Source organism: Abramis brama (genome assembly GCF_963993115.1).
Source record: "Abramis brama genome assembly, chromosome: 24".
NCBI lineage: Eukaryota > Metazoa > Chordata > Actinopteri > Cypriniformes > Leuciscidae > Abramis > Abramis brama.
In genome coordinates, this window is record NC_139986.1 from 1,777,287 (window position 1) to 1,798,969 (window position 21,683).

Consider the following 21,683-nt stretch of genomic DNA (forward strand, 5'->3'; position numbering starts at 1 on the left):
AATATTGGCGCTGGGTCAAAAGAAATGCGGGGGACAGAATCGTTACCTTGTTTCAGCGACGCTGAAAGGAAGCGATCCCAAACTTTAGACATTCTCTGCCGTTTATGGACATCTTTACTCTCCGCCATTGCGCCAACTAAATTCAAAATGTATCACGCGCTATGGTGTGCTTCCTGAACACTGAACAACGGTCCGTGTGAAACAATCAGATCCCTGCGCGTCATAGGAATTTAACGAGGCTTCGAGGCAGAGTTTTTGCCTCGAGGAATTTTTGTAATCGAGTTAATCGATGAATCGTTTCAGCCCTAATACATTATTTATCGGCTTTAAAATATCGGCTAAATTTTCTTATCGGGCCGATAACGATAACATTAAAACTGAACATATATCAGCCGATACTGATATGGTGGCCGATATATCGTGCATCAGAAACATAACAAACACTCCCATAGGTTTACATGGAATCTCATAGAGTCGCTGCGACCGCTTATCAACAAGAGTGGATTCTGATTGGCTGTCAATGTTTTTATTGTTCATCAGCTGAGAAAAAAAAAAAAATCAGTCTGAAAGTGATTCCAACGATTTCATTCCTCTGTGCCGTTATCATTATAGTTTATACCTTTATCGTTATAGTTATCATCCTTGGTGTGAATGGGTCTTTATTCCATGTAGTTTCATGTTTCTTAAACTGCAGCCCAGACTGGGGTAATGGGGTTTGTCAGAGCATGTCATTTGTTTGTCTGCACTAAGGCATGGCAAGCACACCAGATCTGTTTTCTGCATAATTACCACTGTTTAACAAAAGCGAGGTGCTGAAAGGGCCTAGTCAGGTCTAAAACACACACATTCAAAAAACAACAACAACGTAAAGGCTTTCATGAGGTAATGCTCTTTCCTAAGACGTTTAGAAAATATCTGTCTCTTCTCCAGGGTCACATGTCAGAGTTCATTATTCCTCCAAGTCTCAGACACTGAACAAACAGGCCTCAGCTTTCAGTCCGGGAGCCGTCTCCACCCGTGAACGTGTGTGTGCTGACGGGACCCGAGCGCTGTTTCTGTTCCCTGTCTTTAAGAGCTGTAGCTCCTGTACGAGTGGCTGTGGATGCTAACTACCCCAGACCCCCCCCAGTGTTTAGCTAAAGCGCACACTTGCTCACTCGGCAGAAAGTAAAGTGCCGCTGCCCTCATATAACACATGCATTAAGTGAAGTGTAGCATGACAGAAAGTACACGGGGAAAAGTAGTTAAAAGCCTTTTCCACTGCCGCCTTTAACGACTGGGGTTAATTAATGGAGCTATAATGTCTTCCACAGCACAGTCCATCCCAAACCTACCTTGCTTTTAAAAAAATATATCCCTTAATTATGATGAGAAGTGATGTTGCTGATGACTGATGTATAGAAATAAAGCAACCAGTCATGCATTTTTAATAAGAGTTGTAACTTGCGTCAGAGATGCGACAGATTCAAGAGATCAGCTTGATGGAAAGGCGAACACTATCCAGAGACTCGGGCTGCACTGTAATACTTTTTTAAAATATGTATTGTGATATTAAAGAGCACCTAATACCCAATCACAACACACTGCTCCAGCCGACCAATCAGAGCACAGTGTGCTTTTCAGAAGGAGGGGCTTCATAGAGACAGGAAGTGAACAGAGCGTTACTGACAGACTGGGAAGAGAGGAGCTGCAACAATGGAGAATATGAGGAAAATAATCAACATTCAAGCAGGAAAACCTGTTCTAGTAGATCCTGAATAAAAAACAACATCAAGACTTTAAAAAAGGGCATAATAGGTCGCCTTTAAATAATGCAGGAATTTTAGTTGAACAACAGCTTTAGTTGAAAATAAATGATTATTCTAGAATGATTATGTTGATTTTGTTGAGGAGTGAATCTGCATAGACAAATAATTTTATTCTGAAGACTTTTTGTTGAGTGTGAATTACTCTTTTAGGGTTGTTAACTTCACACTTGGTTATACTCTTTACTGGAACCAACTATTTCGGTAAGGCAGAAAGTGAACAAAACAAGGTTCTGTAGAGGAAGTGTTGTTGATTTACTTTCATTCTGAATCAGTGATGTCACCATCTAGTAAACAAAAGCTCCGAGACTCAAGAGGATTAAGGTATTAAACTCAGATTGCCCGTGTTGTGCTCTTCCTCTACAGATTATACAACATATCCAAGTTCAAAGTCATATTACACTTAGAGTCGCCATGTAATCAAAGTGAACCATTCTTATTTTTTTATAAACAATTTAACAGTACAGATCATTATTTTAAGTTATTTTATTTTAAATTGATGCTCCTGGTAATCTTGACTCAGAATAAGTTCCTCTTGCAGCATCTCTTCTCTTCTCTGATGACGAGGGCAGGGCTTTAACCTGTCACTCACATGAGATCAGCCAATAGCAAACCACAACCATCCAATCAATTCCCCACAGACACAATCAAGCCCCGCCCACATCTGTTCTCCTTCCAGAAGCGTTCACAATAGGGAAGAATAGATGAGCGCAACTTCCGTTTCATGCCGACTTCAAATAGCTAGTTATTGGGTCTCTTTCTTTGCAAATGTTTAAATCTTCTTCATATGTGAGTCCAGATGGTCTTTGGGGTGTGTCTTTGTCTTCTGCCCTCTTAGAACTGGAAAATGGTGATTGTATCTTAAGAAGACTTGAAGTTAGTCTTTTCTTGGTGACTCTGCAAATGCATATAGTTGAACTTTTTGTGTATTTTCTGAATTGGGGCTTTAGAAAGAGTGACGGCATTTTGTTGAATTGTTTCTCCATAGTCAGTATTCTCTTGCACTATTGCCATCCTTGTCATTTTTACACATTGTCCAAACAGACAATGGGTTTGACTCGATGACATCGTCCCAATGTGATTTAAAGGTAAAACACTGTAATGCTTGACTAACGGGCTCTGTGAATGTGAATCGAGTGCACTCAGAACTGGAATGCATATTCTGATTCTAGTCTTTATCTTGAATTGAATGTCTGGTTTTGTATGGTCAAAAGCATAAATGCATTTTTAAACCCCCTTTTTTTGGACCAAGTATGCATGAGTAATGTTCACAGTTTCTCCATAACTTTCTAACTTACAAGCTGGCCGACTGCTGACCACACAAACCCTATTCTCGCACAGACGGACCATCTGCTCTTGATATGGACGCTATTTCACATAAACCGTGACCCTGCCGTCAACCCTCGCCCCGCACACATGAAAGCCGTTGCGTTTGGGCTGTTTGTGTGAGTCCTCAGACTCTGGAAATGTGCTCATTTTAAAAGACACCAAATCACAGTCTGTCTCTTCAGAGCTCAGAGGCCCTCAACGTCGGTCAACCGCGGAGCACTTTTCGAATGCCATACAATAATAGAAGTCATATTTAACACAACATCTGCACCACATCACGGCGAGATGCGACCTTGGTCACTGGTAAAAATTTCATTTGTAAATGATCCGCTCACGTTGTGAACTGTTGTCACGATTAGTTACAGTCTCGTGCGACATCCGTTGAAGTTCTCAGAAACCAAAGTACTGAAAGCGTTTGGCCTGAAAGCAGCAGCGGGGGAACGACAGGCTCTCCACAGCGCCGATCGGACGACCGCAGACCTCGGGGGTGCCAGGTATTATGAGGAGCTTAGAGTTTCTTTATCACATTCCCCCGTGGCATTCGTGTTTTTAAGAAGCCGGGCAGATTAACGCAACACCATGGTAATGGAGGTATGCCAAGCCATGCAGTCAAGGCCAGTAAAAGCCTATTAGGTTTTCAAAGGAGCGGAAGGTGCTTTAGTGTTTCTGAATCGCTCTCAATCACAGTGATTACGACACTGTTGGGATTTTAATGAATGCTGGATTCTGAGTCTTGTGCATCAATCTTCAACAATGTCTCACTGTCATGTATAGTTGCAGGCTTTGTTTGAAGACTTAAAGTAATTTTTCACATTTTTATTTTTATTAGTAGTAGTTATGCATACCATCTACCTATTAGTTAGGCAAGTGACTTATAATGTAGGGATGCGTGACACACCATATAGGATATTGCATTGGATCAGATTTCTCAGAGGATTGTGAGTTTGCTGAAAAGCAGTAGAGGTGGTGTGAGAAAAACACAGGCTGCGTTTACATGCATATTAATAACTCAGTCGGAATAAAAAAGTAGCATGTAACCACACCAATCACAATGATTTCATTCATTTTAGATGGTTTTGGTTGCATATCACATGACCCGAATGACATTCAGTTCTGAGGCAAAGAACTGGTCTCCCCGTCTTGAAGAAACCCTTTACAGCGACGCTTAACTTTACACCCAGGTTTTATTGGGACAGCCCCGAACAAGGACATTTTTCTTCTACTTACCCCATTAATCACCACATTTTTTTAAAGAAAGCGAGGAAGGCAATCCCAGCTGTGTGTAGTAAATCTCCGGAGTTCTGGACAGAATGGGGATGGAAAATAAAGGAAAACTTCCTTTGATGGCTGAAACCCTTTCTGAACCCGTGACTCTCACATGAGCCTGGTCAGTCCAACACTTTTGGGTCAGCAACCCAATTAAAACAAGAACAATACGTTTGCCTGTGTGGGTTTTTTTTTTTTTCATCTGTCCATTGAGGTTTTTTCATGAGTTGCTTTGTTTCAGACTGTGACTGAATGTTGCACATGTTTTCACAAAGAATGCATGAAGTCGTCTTCTGTCCATTTCCACATTCCTGCATGGATTCATGTTTGCTATCAGATCATGCATCCAAGATGCCTTTAGCAGATGAGCTAGTTCCTCCTGATCTCTCTTCCAGCAGATGTTCTGCTGATCCTGCATTTCTCCAGTGTCGGTCACAGTGAAGAACGTGCAGGAATGCATGTGGAATGTCTGTCCTAGGCAAACATCATGGGCCGTATCCTAAAGAGCAAGTGTGTTTCGCTAGTTTCAGCCCGACGCAGTTTTCATTTTCACGTTCTGCGCCACGTTGTTGAATTAGCAAATGCATTTGCGCCCATCTGTGGCCCATGGGCTGCGGGTCTGAGAACGAGTGTGTGTTCAGGCACATTGTTGGAGCGTTGATATTTTGAGGAACTGAAATAAACTGAGCCGTTGACCGACTGAAACCTGCTCTATAGGAACACACACACACACACACACACACACACACACACACACACACACACATATACATACTCTGCTCATTTCATATACAGCAGCACACAAGCATGCCAAATATTAAAAATAAAAGGATTACAATGTAAAAGATTATTATTGTGTACATAAAGATATGGTGGAATCCGACTTGTCTCGTAGATGTTCTGCTTGCGCTTTAACCTTACACACACACACACACACACACACACACACACACACACACACACACACACACACACACACACACACACACACACACACACACACACACACACAGCTTTAACCTTGAGCACGAGCAGATCCGTTTCTTCGCTAGGGAAGCGTTCATTTTTTCCGCTTGCAAATTCCGTCATGTAAAGAGCGAATCCGCCATGGCGCGAGCGCAACTGTCTTTTAAAGGGAATGGGAGACGAGGTTGGTTTATTACACGTTACGCCCAAAACACACCCATTACTCATTAAGAGAATAGAGACGACCGTTTAAGACCATGCGCCGGGAGAGCTGACCATTTTTCCCGTCGTTAAACAAGCAAACGTAGATTCGGCCGTGCCATTAGTGACCCTTGCGCCGTGCGCTTTAGACCATGTGCTGAGATCTTTAAAGTAGGGACCCATATAGTTTTAACCTCAAGACACTTGAAAACAAGCCATTTTCACAGACGCCCACATGCATCTCTTACGAGGCACATCAGTCATTCTTGCCCTGAGAAACGAGCGATTATGAATAACCCTGTGCATTGCCTGGATCGTCAGCGTGGGTGTATGCGGTCCGGGAGCAGATGGACTGAGAAGGCCAGTTCAGGACATCACGGTGTGATTCGGGACGTTTAACATGCATTTCCTCCACAGTTCAGCCGTGCTAAACCTTCCCCGGTGCTTCTCTTCGCTGTGTTCCCGAACGAAGCGCCAAGCCTCGTGTCTGACCAGCGTTTCACAGAGGCTTTGTTTACTATACTTCTGAGACTTCACTTGCTGCGTTTTAAATCAATCCTGAATCTGTTTTAAGGATTTGTCTAGTGGCTTTTTTTTCATCAGTCATCTTCCAGTTTATGTATTTGTCAAACATGACATTTAGATTATCGTAATTTAAAGGCACACTATGCAAGATTTGTACCTCAATGTAACGGCTTCAAAATCATTTTGATGGTAAACGAACTCGTAGTGGGGCGAATCATCCCGGGGGGGGGCGCCACTGGCAAAAGAAAAAGTTTGCGAGGTGGAGCCCCACCAAATCTCGCGAGAATCACGACTTGCTTTACGGCATGACGGCACATAAATCAACAGCATATGAAGCAGCCTCTATGGAAGACACTAGCACGCATTTCAGACGTGAATCATGGCAGAGTCGACGAAGAGAGCGCGGTCGGAAGAGTGCAGACGGCTCTGCGGGAGTGGGATTTACGACAGTTAAATACAAGCACTCCACTGCGACTCTAGGGGGCGCAGTTTGACAAAAACAGAAACTGCATAGTGTGCCTTTAAGTAAATAGAATTTAGGAATTTGGAATTTAAATATTTATTCAAATTGTAATTAAATATTTATTATTAATCAGGGTTCGAATTTCGCCGCAGGATTCCAGGTGTTGCACATAACTTTGTGTTGCCTAATCGGGCCAGTGTTGCATCGCTAAGAGAAACGGTTGTCTATGACACACACATAAAGCCGCCTCTCAAACAGCTCGTGAGTTCCAAACTTGAGTGCTTTTTCACATATTATTGTGCGTAAACGGTCATAAATGTACAAAATTGTCAAAATACCCGTCTTGGCAAGTACTCACATGAACCCATTTGGTGATGTCTTGACGTGAATGTAAACCGTTGAGGAAAAACCATGTGTGTATCAGTATATTGAATCCGTGCATTAGCTCTTAAAGTGACAGCATATATACCTGCTTATGTCTGTGCCATTAATGTTGAACAACAAAACAAGTTTAACAAGTTAAACAATGAAACATGAAATGTTTCCAATTCCTGTAGTATTCCTGTACCTGGATACGGTTAGACCGACCTGAAAACCTTAAAGCAATCTGTATTTCATTCATATTTTTATTTTATTGTATTTATTTGTGCTTCTGTTTGTAGACTGTAAAAAAGACAGTTGTGTGATTGTGTACCTCGTTACCATTGCTTCATATCGTTATCGTTTCGTCTAGTCGAGAGTCTAGTCGAGAGTGTCGTACCAGAGAGATTGTGTGATTATTTGAGATTTTCATCGTGTTTGCTACTTGTGTAAATACCCTGGTATATAGTTTTTGCCAAATTAAGGGATGTAGGGGTTTTGACGCCATTTTATTTTGTATATCTTATCTTTTCACGCTGTTTGTGGTTTAGGGAGGTAGGCGAGTTTAAATTGTATTTTGTTTTCTTTATTTTTGTTTTAGAAAATGTAGAGATTGAAAAAAATTGAAAGGCTTGTCTGCCTCTGCCTCTAAACCCTTGTTGAAGAAAATAAAACTGAGATTATTTGCCATTTCTCTGATAGTGATATTTTTCCTGTTCTGGCTCCTAGAAATCGAAACACTAGGGAAACGAACCAGGAACAAAGGAAACAAGGCAAACATTGGAAGTAAAACACAGGAACTATGGGAACCAAAAACACATTTCAATCCTAAAACAAAAAAAAACCATTATTAACGATATTTGTCAAATTATATTTGCTATTATTGTAGTAGTAGTAATAATATCAATGGCCACATTATTATAAGTAGTATTAAATTTGACATTCTGGTCTCACTGCACAATGCTGGATTGTTCAAAGAAAAAAAAGATTTTTGTAATTAAGTGCAAATTATCACTCATGTCTTCCTCTGACGACTGGAATTAGATCAAACATCAATTAAATCACTTTTTCGTCTGGCTTTTGACTGTTGTATTTGTATAGTTTGTCATGTTGACTCCTGGCTGGACCAATAACGAGGGTTTTAGGGCCTGTTTGTCCACATGATGAGGGATGGGTGTTGGGCTGTAAAGGCGGGTATGAATATTTCTGGAAACCTGTACAGAAATAACACACAGTGCTGTACATTCTCCGCGAGAACAGACTCTGCCAGTGTGGCGCGGATCTCCCCGAGCTGTAGGGAACGTGGTCGTTAGCTCAGCGGGAGGGTGTCGTCTCAGACTCGACATGTTCCCTCGTCTGTCGGCGTGTTATCCTCCTCTTCCTCATCGTCTGTATCTTCAAGTTCAGTGCTGAAAGTGGGACACAGAGGGACAGTTCGGGCTTTGGGGTGATTTCATCCCGCAAATATGCCGGGGGACAAAGGCACGTTGAGCCGTGGTGATAACAAGTGTGCCATCTTTAGAGATACCCCCCCCTCCCCTGCCGAACCCTTTCACTGCCCGCAAACCCTCCAGCTCCGGCTTTTCACTGAATCAAATGAAAAGAGGCCCTGAACAAAGTTGTTTTGTGTGTGTATGTGACCGTTTAATGGGATGCATGGAAATGTGAGCTCTACTAGTATGTCAGATTGCTGATGTAAAAGCATCTCACGTTCAGCTTCTCATTTTTTTTATTTTTTTTATTATCGAATTGGGAAAAAATCGGATTCACACAGTGAATCGTCACAATATTCACATCACAGTATTCCTCATTTAAATAATTCATGCGCAGAATAAAGGGGCGGGGCCTGGTTGAGTTAGTTAGTAGTGTGTTAAACTGGCGGTTATGGTAAGGGGCGGGAACTTTCCCAAACACACTCGAAGCGCTCGACCAATCACAACACACTGCTCCAGCCGACCAATCAGAGCACAGTGTGCTTTTCAGAAGGAGGGGCTTCATAGAGACAGGAACTAAACAGAGCGTTACTGACAGACTGGGAAGAGAGGAGCCGCAACAATGGAGGATATGAGGAAAATAATGTGTTTTTAAGCATTAAAACCTGTTCTTTGAAACTTGACTTTAGTCCCCTTTAATAGTTTCAGGACCGATAATAACCCTGGTCCAAAGTCTGGCTACACTATGAGATCTTCTAACTGCTAACAAACATTCTTCCCCTTGTTTTCTCTCCCTCTCAGAGGCAAGTTTGCTGTGGTGAGGAAGTGTGTGGAGAAAAGCACAGGTAAAGAGTTTGCAGCGAAGTACATGAGGAAGAGGAGGAAGGGCCAAGACTGCAGAACCGAGATCATCCACGAGATCGCCGTCCTGGAGCTGGCGGGAGCCTGTCCTCGCGTCGTCAATCTGCATGAGGTCTACGAGATGGCCAGCGAGATGGTGCTCGTTCTGGAGTAGTGAGTGTCACGCGTTCAGTCTTGAGGTCCTTGCACACGGAGTCCGAAACTTGCGTATTCGTTTTTTCGAGTTCGTCATTCGGTGGCTGTGAATTGTCAAAACACTGCGAGAAACACAGAAAATCAAACCCGATCCGAATTTTTTTATGACGGACGAAGGTTTCGGAGGCAGTGTGTGAACGCGATTGACAACTTGAGGTCGTATTTATTTTTTATTGTGCGAACATTTCGGATGAGAATTTCAGACTCGGTGTACAAGGACCTTTAGTTTAAAACTGCACATTTATTCATTTTACACACTATCACTAAAGGCTGGGTTGAAAATATAGAGGACACACGGTAACACTTTATAATAACGTTCAGTTGTAAATCATTAACTAACCACTTATTAATGACTTACAACTGAACGTTATTATAAAGTGGACACACTTTTAATCAATCTTCATTTTAACAAACCAATATTGATTCTTTAATCACAAGATTGATCTTTTAGTCTATACGGTTTTCATTTGATGCATGAATAAAATTAGTTTTAGAGCATCTCTTAACCAATAATATTTTTTTAATTACTTCTGATAAAAAACAAAGTCTCAGCATTTGTGCAATTTAAAAGTTTGTGTACAACTCGTTTTTAATTTGAGTGTTTATTATTGTATCTAAATATGAATTGCAATTGCATTTAATTGTTTAGGCTCTGTTGTTAATTTTACCCTTTAATATGATAGTAATGTACCAAGTGAGGGTTTTCCTGTATAGTTTACATAATTTAGAGATTTTTTTTTTTCATAAGAAAAACTGCCAATTTTGATTTGATTCAGAGATTTAATCTACAGTCAATGTAAATTAAATCTTGAAATCATGTGTCAGTACACTCTACATTTCACAGACATTTAGTTTGTCAATATTAATATTGACTCTCTCTCTCTCTTGTTATTCCAAACCTGTATGATTTTCTTTCTTCTACTGAATGCCAAAGATGATGCCGAATATCCGAGCTGCTCTTTTACATTCAGCAGATTTGTAGCTCTCAAATATCTTGTGCACTTGTATATTCAAACATGGGAGTCATGTTTAAAACATAAGAATCTCTAATTTAGTCTCTACATTATAGTGATTTTGCAGGCTTGTGCTGTAACTTAATCAGTAACACAGCCAACATCACGACAGGCTGTTAAATATTGAGGTGAAATCCCATCCTATCCAATTAAGGAAGTGCAGAGCGACGGAGGATCAGTGGTGGTAAATGAGCGGTAGATTGAAATAAGAGATGGACCGGGAGTACATGGAGAGAAAACAAGAGCGAGTGAAAAGCAAAGAGCACTAATCCACCCATAAACCCTCCAAAGCGTTACTGAGCATGCCTCAGTGAGCAGTCGCTATTCCAGCAACGTTCAGCATCCACACACACACACACACACACACACTGGTAATGTATGCATGTGCACTGGCATATTGGGTTTCCCTTGAAGCCAAATGCTGACATTGGCATTGAACTTTGGACAAAGCATTTCCAGGCCCTGCTGGTGCTCATCATCTTTACTGTACAGCTGCTGTAGTCCTTCACCCACTTTACTGTACTCGAGGGGGAGATCGCTCAATATCTGTTTGTGTGCTCCAATTCAGCCCATTTTTTCATCCTGTTGGTGGTCATATGAAGCAAATTTGATCTATAAAGGTCACGTTGATGGTTTATTTCATTTGGCGTGAAGTGGGTCACACATTTCTGGCTTCCACTCAAACATATCCTCTCTCGTCAGACCCAGACAATGAGCACAGATGGGATTTAACTCAGTGTCTGTGGACATTTTGATCTGGAGTTTGATGGATTCATTGATTAATAAAATTTGGACTCTATTTCATTATAGCTCTGCACTGGTGTCTTTCTAAAGATCAAGCCGCGACTCATTCTAGGGGTTTTATTGTGAATGTGAGTTGAATCCCGACAACATGTAAGCATTTGCACTTTGGCATGGGAATATAATGCTAGTCCTCGGACATGAAGTGCGTGGCTGATCGTCAGTGAGCGTCGGTTTGTTGCTGTGCATCTGCTTCTGTCCTGGTTGACCCGGTTCCCAGTGTCCGGTGAATGGACTGACCCTTGCCGTGGGGAGAGGGGTCAGCGCAGGAATTTTAATCTGCCCCTCCAAACACACAGAGCCCATAGAGTCTCCCAGACATGGAAACCAAGAGACTCCTCCGTTTACGAAGAAGCGTGTTTGGGATAATAGTCAAAGTGATAATCAAGATTACTTTGCTCAGTTATTGTCATATTAGAAATTTCTCTCTACACTTAATCAGAATTATTGCACAAATCAAGAGAACATCAACTTGCATGGTTTATTTGACCTCGTCTAGATTCCTGATGGATTATATTTATCATATAAATGAACACGTTTTACATTTAATGAAAACGTTACCAGAAGCTTCTCCTAAAAGCTAAACCAGTGAAATTCCTAATATTAACTCCAATTCCCCAAATGACATTAACATTTTTCTATTAATTCTTTTAACAATGTGTTAAAGCAAGCACACACCTTTTGGAGGTGCAAGTTAGGAAAACGCTGGTGTTTCTGACGTCACAAACTACCTTGTAACCAATCAGATCAACGTGTGATCGTCAACCAGTGGATCTCTGAGCTGAGTGAGTGAGTGGAGGCGGGGCTCATTTGCATATTCATAGAACTGCGTATACTAAATGAGGCAAGGGTGTCGAGTTACATTCAAGATATTTTAAGGCATGAAGAATTTTTAAATATGTCATTTTGGTGATCAAAGATGAGTTTTAAGGGATACAATTAATAATTACAGGGGGACTTTAAGAGAAAGGAGTTTGGGATTTGGGAGTTTAAACGTGAAAGCTTGGTAGCAATGCAAGGTTGTGGAAATATCAAATGAAAATTAAACATTTTATCACAGACGAATATCACAGACGAATATCCTTAATTAATCAAGAGAAGCAGAAATCCCATGATGAAGAGTTGATGATTTTGCAGCACGCCTGACCATATTGACGTGTTCGTTGGAAAACTCCCATGACTCCAGGACCGATGTCCCCGGCTCTGCTGTGTCGATAGGCTGGCCTGGAGGAGATCTCACTCGACAGTGAAGGGCATGTAGTTCAGATCTCTCCTCGTCGCCCACACGGCCTCCTTCACGAGCAGCTGGAGCTGAGCATGGGGGATTTCCACATGCATCTGACAAACAGCATTGTTAAAAATCAGTCGGTTTTTTATACCACTTCTGCCAACATTGTTCAGAATTCATTGCATGTATGAATACTTTTTACAGTTTGTTCATGCATTTAGAAAGCAAGACTGATGTTATTAGTGTAACTTGCGAAAGTGGTGCTTGCCATTGCACACATTTCCAAAATTCAAAGCCTAAAGTACACTTCAGTTTTCATGCAAACGCTTATGCTTAACGCTTAGTCTATCAACATACTCAATTTGGAAGTGCACAAACACAGGTGGTCGACACATGCAATTAAACTTTCATCCTTGTCCAGTATCTGCTATTTCTCTCTCCAAACGTTATGACCGATAAAAAAGCGTCAGTCAGTGTTGCCAAACTAATCAGTGCAAAAAAATTCAAAGCACATACGTGACCTGAGCATATAAATGATGCACGGATAGAAAAACCTTGCTACACGTGCACAGTATGCTGATGATGAAAACCTCGTCACATGTCCTTTTTTTTTGTATGGTTACAACCCTAGCAAATTTCAGTAGTCGATACAAACCCATCCTATTAACAGCAAGGCTCAATACAGTTTGTGATGCACGCTAGGTCACGCACACTGCAAAGCCTAGATTAGTCAAATTGCTTCCAAATAGATATAAGTAACTGGAGCAGTTGGTGCATGTAGAGCGAGCATAACTGTGTCGGATTGGCAGGTCGACTCCGACCGCGTACATGTGTCTGCCTATGATTGGCTGTGTAGAGACGCAACCCGAGTGTCCAGCCATTGCAAATTACAAGGTAGGCTTGCCAGAATGGGAAAGATCATAACTGGTTTTAATCATCAAGCATTGATGAACTATAATAACCACGGCCTGTTTTAGATGACAGTTGTCATCCTGATTGCCTTCATATGCTGCAGTAGATCTGCTTTGACCACATCTTACCAAGACCCTGGGGGGTCGGAGGGGTCGTTAGGCAGATAATAGATTACAACGGCAGATTAGCATCCTAAGACAAGCTGCTGGTCAAGCAAATGCTCAACTTTGACCCCAATAACCAGGATAAGCATTTTTTTTTTTTCCCAGATGAATTCACACGAGGTCTATAAACCTGTCCGAACAGGCCATGTTAGATCATCTCTAGTGAGACCAAATGAATACAGACTTTTAGTAAACAGTGAAAACTAATTAGACTCGGTCTACGAAACTGTTTGTATTAACAAGCCTGTAACCCTGCATTGTAGAGATAGTTGTGTTGCCTTGGAAGGATTATATTCTTTTTGGTTCTGGCATTAGTATTTAATCTCTCTTAAATTGTTCCCTAATTGCTAACACACTTCCCTTGTCCTAAACCTCCAGTCTCATTCCTGAGCCGTATTAGGGGTAAAGACCCGGAGATACTCAAGGTCAAGTTCTGTTTCGTTCTTCACTTAGGGGCAGAAAGAAGTTTGAAATACTTGACCAGTGATTCTGCTGTTTCAATTAGAATTACAACGTCAGATTCTACTATATTATTATAAAGCGGCTCTCCAGTGTGATCCTGTATTTACTCGCGTCTGACCTTGACAAAGGCTGCATTTACACTGCAGGTCTTGATGCCCAATTCCGATTTGCTGACTATATCCGATTTTTTTGACGACCCGCTTACATCACCTTTTAAAAGTGACCCGTATCCGATATTTGTATTTACACTATACACTGCCAAAATAACCAAATGTAGACGTTCTGGCCCGGAAAATGAAGTAAAACAGCTCGATATGCAATGGATGCAGAAGCAGACAAAATTATTATAGTGATGCGCGGATCGCAGTTATATCCGCGGATATATTAAAGAAATGTTCATTTAAAAGCAGCGCTCATTCATCATTGTTTTAGATGCGCGCTTCAACCGTCGCCTCGAGGCCGCTGTTGAAGGTGATGATCATCCATTTATCCTCACACGTAACAACACATAAGAATAATAGTACTTTGACCATCGGGTGCGGATACTTAAATCAGAGAACATTATTGGTGCGGGTGAGTGGCGGGTGGATGATTTGTTTTTGGCTGCGGATTCGGGTGACGTTGGAGCTCATCCGCGCATCTCTAATTATGCAGTGTTTTGCTTTCCGCACTATTTTCAAAGGTCAGCAAAACATTGCTCTCGTAAGGTGTTGAAAAAATTACTCCACTGTGTTGAGCCTTCGTCCTCCATCGCGCCTATAATAAGTCATGTGATCTCAGTTGGTGGTGTCCACCTGAGTTGACGTCCCTTTTTTAATGACGTACGACTCGCATTTACTGGGGAATATCCGATTTATCTGCTTACATGGCAGACGCAAATGCACGTATCCGATTCATATCCGATTTATTACCACATATGAGTGAGGCCTGAATCCGATCTGAGAAAATCGGAATTCATGCGTTTTTTTCCTGCTTACACGTTCACCGGTCATATCCGATCTGTGCCACATGAGAGGAAAAATCGGAATTGGGTCACTTGAACCATGCAGTGTAAATGGGGCCAAACTGAACCAGAGAAGATTGACGCGTCAAAGCATCATCAGCATGGACACGTTATAGTTCAAAGGTGTTTACCAGCCGGGGCGAACTTTCCTGTAAAGTTCGCTTTCAAACTTTGTTTTGGCCTGATTTTGTTCGTCTCACCAGTCCATTCTTCAATTTCGCTGGAAGTAAATCAAGGCCTGAAGTTCACAAGATATGAAAAGCAGCAAAAGCAGAAGCTTATCTGAGTAAAGTGCCTGAAATTAGCCCTTTTGTCCCCCGACTATCCGCCATGATAAGCGTACTCTTTTTAGTGCTCTTTCAGTCGTGGGGAAGTAGAGCGTAATGCATTTCCCTCTTTCATCAGCAAGTGAAATCCAGAAAGAGCCAGTTGTAATCAACAGATTTTTCCTTTCTCTCCGTCTTCCCCCGGGCGAGGGATATTTCGGGGCACTGGGACAGTTTAAAGGAGGCGATGTGGTTTTGAAAGGGGGTCTGGCTGGAGAGATAGAGGGTTTATTCATTCATGTGTTTGGGCGAGTCCGGGGATCCCGGGAGCTCGATGCGGCTCGGCTCAGGAACGTGGCCTCGTTGAGCGAGAGCTCCAGCTGGGAGTTCATTATGTCAATGCTTTCGGCTCCGGCACGTGAACAGCCGGACCGTGGCCGTGAGCCCAGAGAGAGGGAGACAGGGGTCGAGTGAGCGGAGAGAGAGAGAGGGACGGATAACTACTCTATGGATTTAATCTCCAGAGCGAGGGTTGGGAAGACCTGTCTGCAGTGCTGGTTTAAGCAATCACTCATTCGCCAATGAGTGCATATCAGCCCTGCACCTGCTATAACATATCTTATCTTTGGCATTCATTTTGGATTCTTACTTTTTTCCCTAAGGAGCTCAAGTACTCCAAATTTGAGCAATTTAGGAGTGCATAAAGAACTTTTGTGTGCGCAATGAAAATGTATCAAATCATTTGGGATACAAGGAGAAACAAGGAAATTATTTACTAATTTTGGTTACAAAAAAAATCTTTTTTAATGGGGTGGGAATGGTTTGGTACCTCACGATTCGACTCATGAGGTCAGGATTCGATTCAATATGTGCATAAATTGTATTATTTTGTGTTACTTTTCTTATTTGACTGCGGTAGACAGTTTAATGAGTCTAGAAGAAAAAAAAAATCCTACTGAATTATATGTGATCCTTGAAATTTATTTAGTTTTTCTTCCCTTTTTAGTCAGCTCGATATTATAAAACAAATGCCCTTTAAGCTGACTACAATCATAACACAGTCTTATTTTTGGCATTCATTTTGGATTCTTACTTTTTTGAAAACTACTAAAAATGTAGGAGCACATAAAGAACTTTTGGGTGCACAATGAAAATATATCAAATCATTTGGGATACAAGGAGAAACAAGGAAATTGTTTACTTCTTTTTATTTACAAAAAAAAAATCACTAGGTTTTAATAGGGTTGAGAATCTTTTGGTACCTCACAATTTGATTCAAATTGATTCTTGAGGTCAAAATTCGATTCAAAATCAATTCTCGATTTTGAATCAAATTTCGATTCGATATGTGCATAGATTTGATTGTAGTTTACTGTTTTGTTACTTTTCTTATTTGACTATGGTAGGCAGGCAATTTTATTTTATTTTTTATATTAAAATAAGGAACAAAGAAGCAAATTTCAAACAATAAGACAAATACAATAGACAAAATATACAAATTAAATAAACTTAAATTGTATCTATTGAGTCCTTGTTCGTGGCTTATTGTGATTAATGTCAATAACTGTAAGTAACTTTTAGTACTACGAATTTAAAGAAGTGTAACACTTTTGAATTCAAAATGGAATTTTGAAATCTGTGAATCGATGCTGCAAAGCGGTAGAAGATATAATCGCAATTCATATATTATCGATTTTTTTTTCCCGCACTCCCAGTTTTTAAATATTTCTGCTTCAAATTGTATTTATTATAATAAGTTATGTATTATTATAAATGTTGCCAGATACAGTTTTTGTGGCCAACAATAACTAGAAAAAATTGTGTAAAATGCAGGTGTAACAAAGTTCAAGTTCAGGGAAGGATGAGACGGGAACTGGCGATCGGTAAACGTAACTTTAATCACAAAATAAACAGAAACAACTAAATGAAAACAAAACGCCAACATCACTCCTCCTTTTATCCTTCCAGAGTTCTTCCGTGGGACTCGAGACCGGAGTGGTTATTAACACTCGCTCCGTTCCCAAGGCTCTCGGCCCCGCCCTGCTCGCCTCAGTGGGACTCTTAACTATAAACAAGCCTGACATACATTGAGACTCTTATTTTGAAATATCTTTACTACTCCCAGCTTCTCATTCAAACAATGGGGAGATAAAATATGCACTCTAAAACCACCTAAAATAGTACAAACTGTAAAACTACAAACTTGTCATAGTTCATCAACAGTACATCATAAGCAATATATTAGCATTAGGCCGTAATCCGATTCCTGTTTTCCAGCCCCAAAATTTAAGACCTCGTAAAATGACAATGAAGGCTTGTGTTATATAATTTAAGATCATTAAGATACTTCGGTAACACTTTACAATAAGGTTCATTAGTTAACATTAGTTAATGTATTAACTAACATGAACTAACCATGAGCAATACATTTGTTTCAGTATTTGTAAATCTTTGTTAATGATGGGTAATAAAAATACAGCTGTTCATTGTTTGTTCATGTTAGTTCACAGTGCATTAACTAATGTTAACAAGATTTTAATAAAGTATTAGTAAATGTTGACATTAACATTAACAAAGATTATTACATACTGTATAAGTGCATTATATTAGTTAATATGCATTATTAGTTCATGCTAACTAATGTTAACTAATGAACCTTATGGTAAAGTGTAACCTATACTAAAAACTGTTTAATTTTTAAAGATTGCAGGGACTTTTTTTGCACACTTTCCTAAACATTTTACAGTTCAAACACATTGATTTTTAGTGGTAAATGCGAGTGAAATGCTCGTGCTGTTCAGCCCTGGATGGGTCAGGAAGTCGGCGCTGGCTCTATTGGCCAGTGGAAATAGCAAACTTCGACGTGTGTGTGTGTGTGTGGAAATGAGCAGGAAATCAATGACGAATTGATTCTGTGATTCCACTGGCATTGATTCGTGAACATGTAGGATTATAGATGCTGTATCATCTCATCTAACTTGAAAGGTCTGGAGGTTTTACTGTGTTTTACAGTGCTGGCACTACAGCTCAGTGAGTTTGGTTGGTGTGAATGGTAGTGTGGACACAAATAAGTGCAATTCTGTACATGCTGAACATGACTATTAAATTAAAGCTGGTGTGTTTCCTCTCGAGTCTATGCCAGGGATAAACAGCTGCCGCTCGGCTCACTGAGGCATTCCCTTTAATAAAGCAAGCATACTGTGATTCTGAGTCATTAATACAGTGTGAAAAGAGCCTTAAAGTCCCTCTGTGGTGGAAATCCAGCTTTTAATGTTGTTTGTGTGTCTATGTGGTGTTTTTAATATGCTTTAAGACAACCCATGTGTAAATTCATAAGTCGACAGCATTGCTGAGTATTTCCTCCTTAAAACTGCAGTGAACCAAAGACAGTCTCAAAAACACGCTTTGAAATCGCTGGTGTTTCTGACGTCACAAACTACCTTGTAACCAATCAGATCAACGCGTGATCGTCAACCAGTGGATCTCTGAGCTGAGTGAGTGGAGGCGGGGCTCATTTGCATATTCATAGATCCACGCATACTAAATGAGGCAAGGGTGTCTAGTTACATTCAAGATATTTTAGGACATGAAGAATTTATTTTTTCCAATGAAAAAACGCTTAAATATGTCATTTTGGTGATCAAAGATGAGTTTTAAGAGATAAAATGATTGACCACAGGGGGACTTTAAATCTGGTTAGGGTGAGTTTTTCTTGCACGGCCGATTAAAGGGACACTCAAATCATCAGTTGGAGAATTGCATTAAATTCCAATATGAATTATATAGATTGAATTTCTACAGTGTTTCTGTAGAAATACAGTTTAATACATTTTGATGTGGTATCGTCAGTTTTATATATGCAAATTTAGTTTCAAGTCATTTTAGTATCATATCATTATATAAACTATTAAAGTTTTAATAAAAAAAAAAAAAAAAAAAATCATTTTCATATTTCACATTAAATTTTAGTTAACTATAATAACCCTATATTGCACAGACTGGTAGAAATCCTCCAACAGCACACACTGAAGCTGTTGGTAGTCAAGTGTTCAATCTGCTGTTTATATCTGTTGTTCTCACACATTCAGCTGTTTCCTCCTACACACTGGGAAACTGCAGCGACTGCTGCTCCCATCATGAGATAATCTGAGCCCAAATGGAGACTGATGCCTTGCCAAAAAGAATGTAGTGGGTGCGTCGAGTCCTTGAGGTGTGTGTGTGAAACCAGCGATGGGTCACACACACACACACACACACACACACACACCCTGGAGCTGCTGAGCTCTTCTGTTCTGGCCCTTTTCCCCTCTGTGTCATCGAAACATTCATTTTGACCACATGTGGTGTGTGTCTGCGCTGATGCTGCTGATGTTGCTCTTGCTATCATTTGCAACCATATTTTTTTATTATTTTTTTATTATTATTATTATTATTTAAAGTGGTAGTAGTGGTAAGTAAATAAATTATAATAAGTAATAGTAATAATAATAATAATGTGCAAATATATGGATATACAATACAATATTTTGTTGCTGTTATTACTAATTTAAATAATCTTATAATTAGTAATAGTTGTAATAATAATAATCATAATACTGTAAATGGTTTATATGGTAATATAGTACAATATTTTATTTTATTATATTATTTTTGTTATTTAACCCTCAGGGGTCTAAGGTGTTTTTGGGGTCCTTGAGATGTTTTGACATGCCCTGACATTTGTGCTTTTTTCAGTTGCTTATAAACATATTAATGGAAAAGGTATAATTACACTCTATTTAGCACAAACAGGGCTACCATAATATGTGAGCAACATGTATGTACATGTTTGTATTTTTGAGAGAATAATGTTTATGCATGGTTATTGAAAAAAACTAAAAATGAAAGTTTCTGAAAGAAGGCCACAAAACACATACTACATGTGTCCACAAGACTTCTGAATAATGCATTTTGTCGCCTAGAGTTTTTTCTTCGAAATGATGTGAAAATCATCCTGCCTAATCATCCTGCCTCCTAAAAGAGAAGGTTTATATTGACCTTTTAAGATTTTGTTTACATCTATCCTTGTATATATATATTTTTGCTATTTTATTAAAAATGTTATACAATTACAACAACAATTAAAATTTTAACAATATTTCCAGTGTAATCTTTCTTTGTAAAAACTAAAGTATACATTTTATCATACGTATTTCAAAGTTAAGGATTCATTAGTTTGAATATAGCCTACATTGGAACAAACACTATAATAACATCTTAGTTGATTACTTTATTTTTGACAAAACATTATATATATTTATATATTTAACATGAGCAGAAATTGGCAACAGTATAAGCTTATTTGATGTGTGGCAGTATTTTACAGTAAAAACTTTATAATCTCTCCGTTTTTTGTAGTCGATTTTTCCTCATCTCAGTATAGCAATAGAGTTTGGTAAAAGCTGTTCATTCATTCACACACAAAAACTTGATTCATATTTAAACAGTCTTTTTGCGGACACTATTGCGATTAGAACAAAGCAAATATAGAACTGACCTATTCCTCAGCCGGATCCGTTGCTCCTCGAAGTGAAACTTCCAGCACTTCTGAGGTAAATTTTCCAGGATTATTATTAAGATAGTATTATTCCTCACAGCGTCGTAAAGTACATGACTCTGATAACTCGCGGTGTGTGTTATCGAGCTGATGTGGGCGTTCACAGGTTTGTATGGATTGCCTCAGATCATTTGCGTTTGAATAGCGCGCGCTTTCCGTGGGTGGGGTCACATTAAAACATAATGAGCTGAGATGAGAACGACTGACATCTCTCTCTTTTAATACATATTACATAAACTGAGAATATTTGTTTTTTATAAAAATTACTTCATTTAAAGGGTACATAACATACACAGTTTCACCTAATCTCATGTTAATCTTGAGTACCTATAGAGTAGTAGTGCATCCTTCATATCTCCAAAAAGTCTTTAGTTTTATCATATTTATAAAAGAAAAATACAGCTTTCCGATTCTCTCCGGAAAAAGCCGAGCTCCTGGAGGCGTGCCGTGGGCGGAGCTATAGAGTCAACATATATTCACTTATGTGCTGATTTCCAGCAAAAGACAGAAATCTGATCCAGTTGTACTTACATGAATGGGGTATTTTATCACTGGGACCGTTCCACGTTTTAATAGAAAATGATTTGCAAATCCAGCGTCGACCTGGGCCTTGTTAATAAAACGTTCGTCACTGAAATGACCAGAACACACAACCGCACTTGCTACACTCCGTTGCTGCCCCGGAAAAACAAACTGCATCCACTGTTCCTGTAACGCTGGGTTCGTTGGGAAGCTGAACACGGTAAGCTTTCCCTCACATCCAAAAACAAACTCTGGAGACATTCTTGAAATAATCCTGCCGATTATTTCCTGTTGAAGCCTATTTTTTACAGT

The 21,683-nt window shown here is 39.9% G+C and overlaps 1 protein-coding gene across 1 annotated transcript in view; it reads left to right on the top strand.

Annotated features, from left to right (window-relative positions):
* The window catches only part of stk17a (serine/threonine kinase 17a), a 51,089-nt gene that overhangs the window by 8,394 nt on the left and 21,012 nt on the right, over positions 1–21,683 (top strand). The window contains exons 2-3 of the mRNA XM_084103242.1: positions 9,150–9,362; positions 15,488–15,723. The gene's annotated coding sequence lies outside the window, so the exon portion shown is untranslated. The remainder of the gene's footprint in view (positions 1–9,149; positions 9,363–15,487; positions 15,724–21,683) is intronic.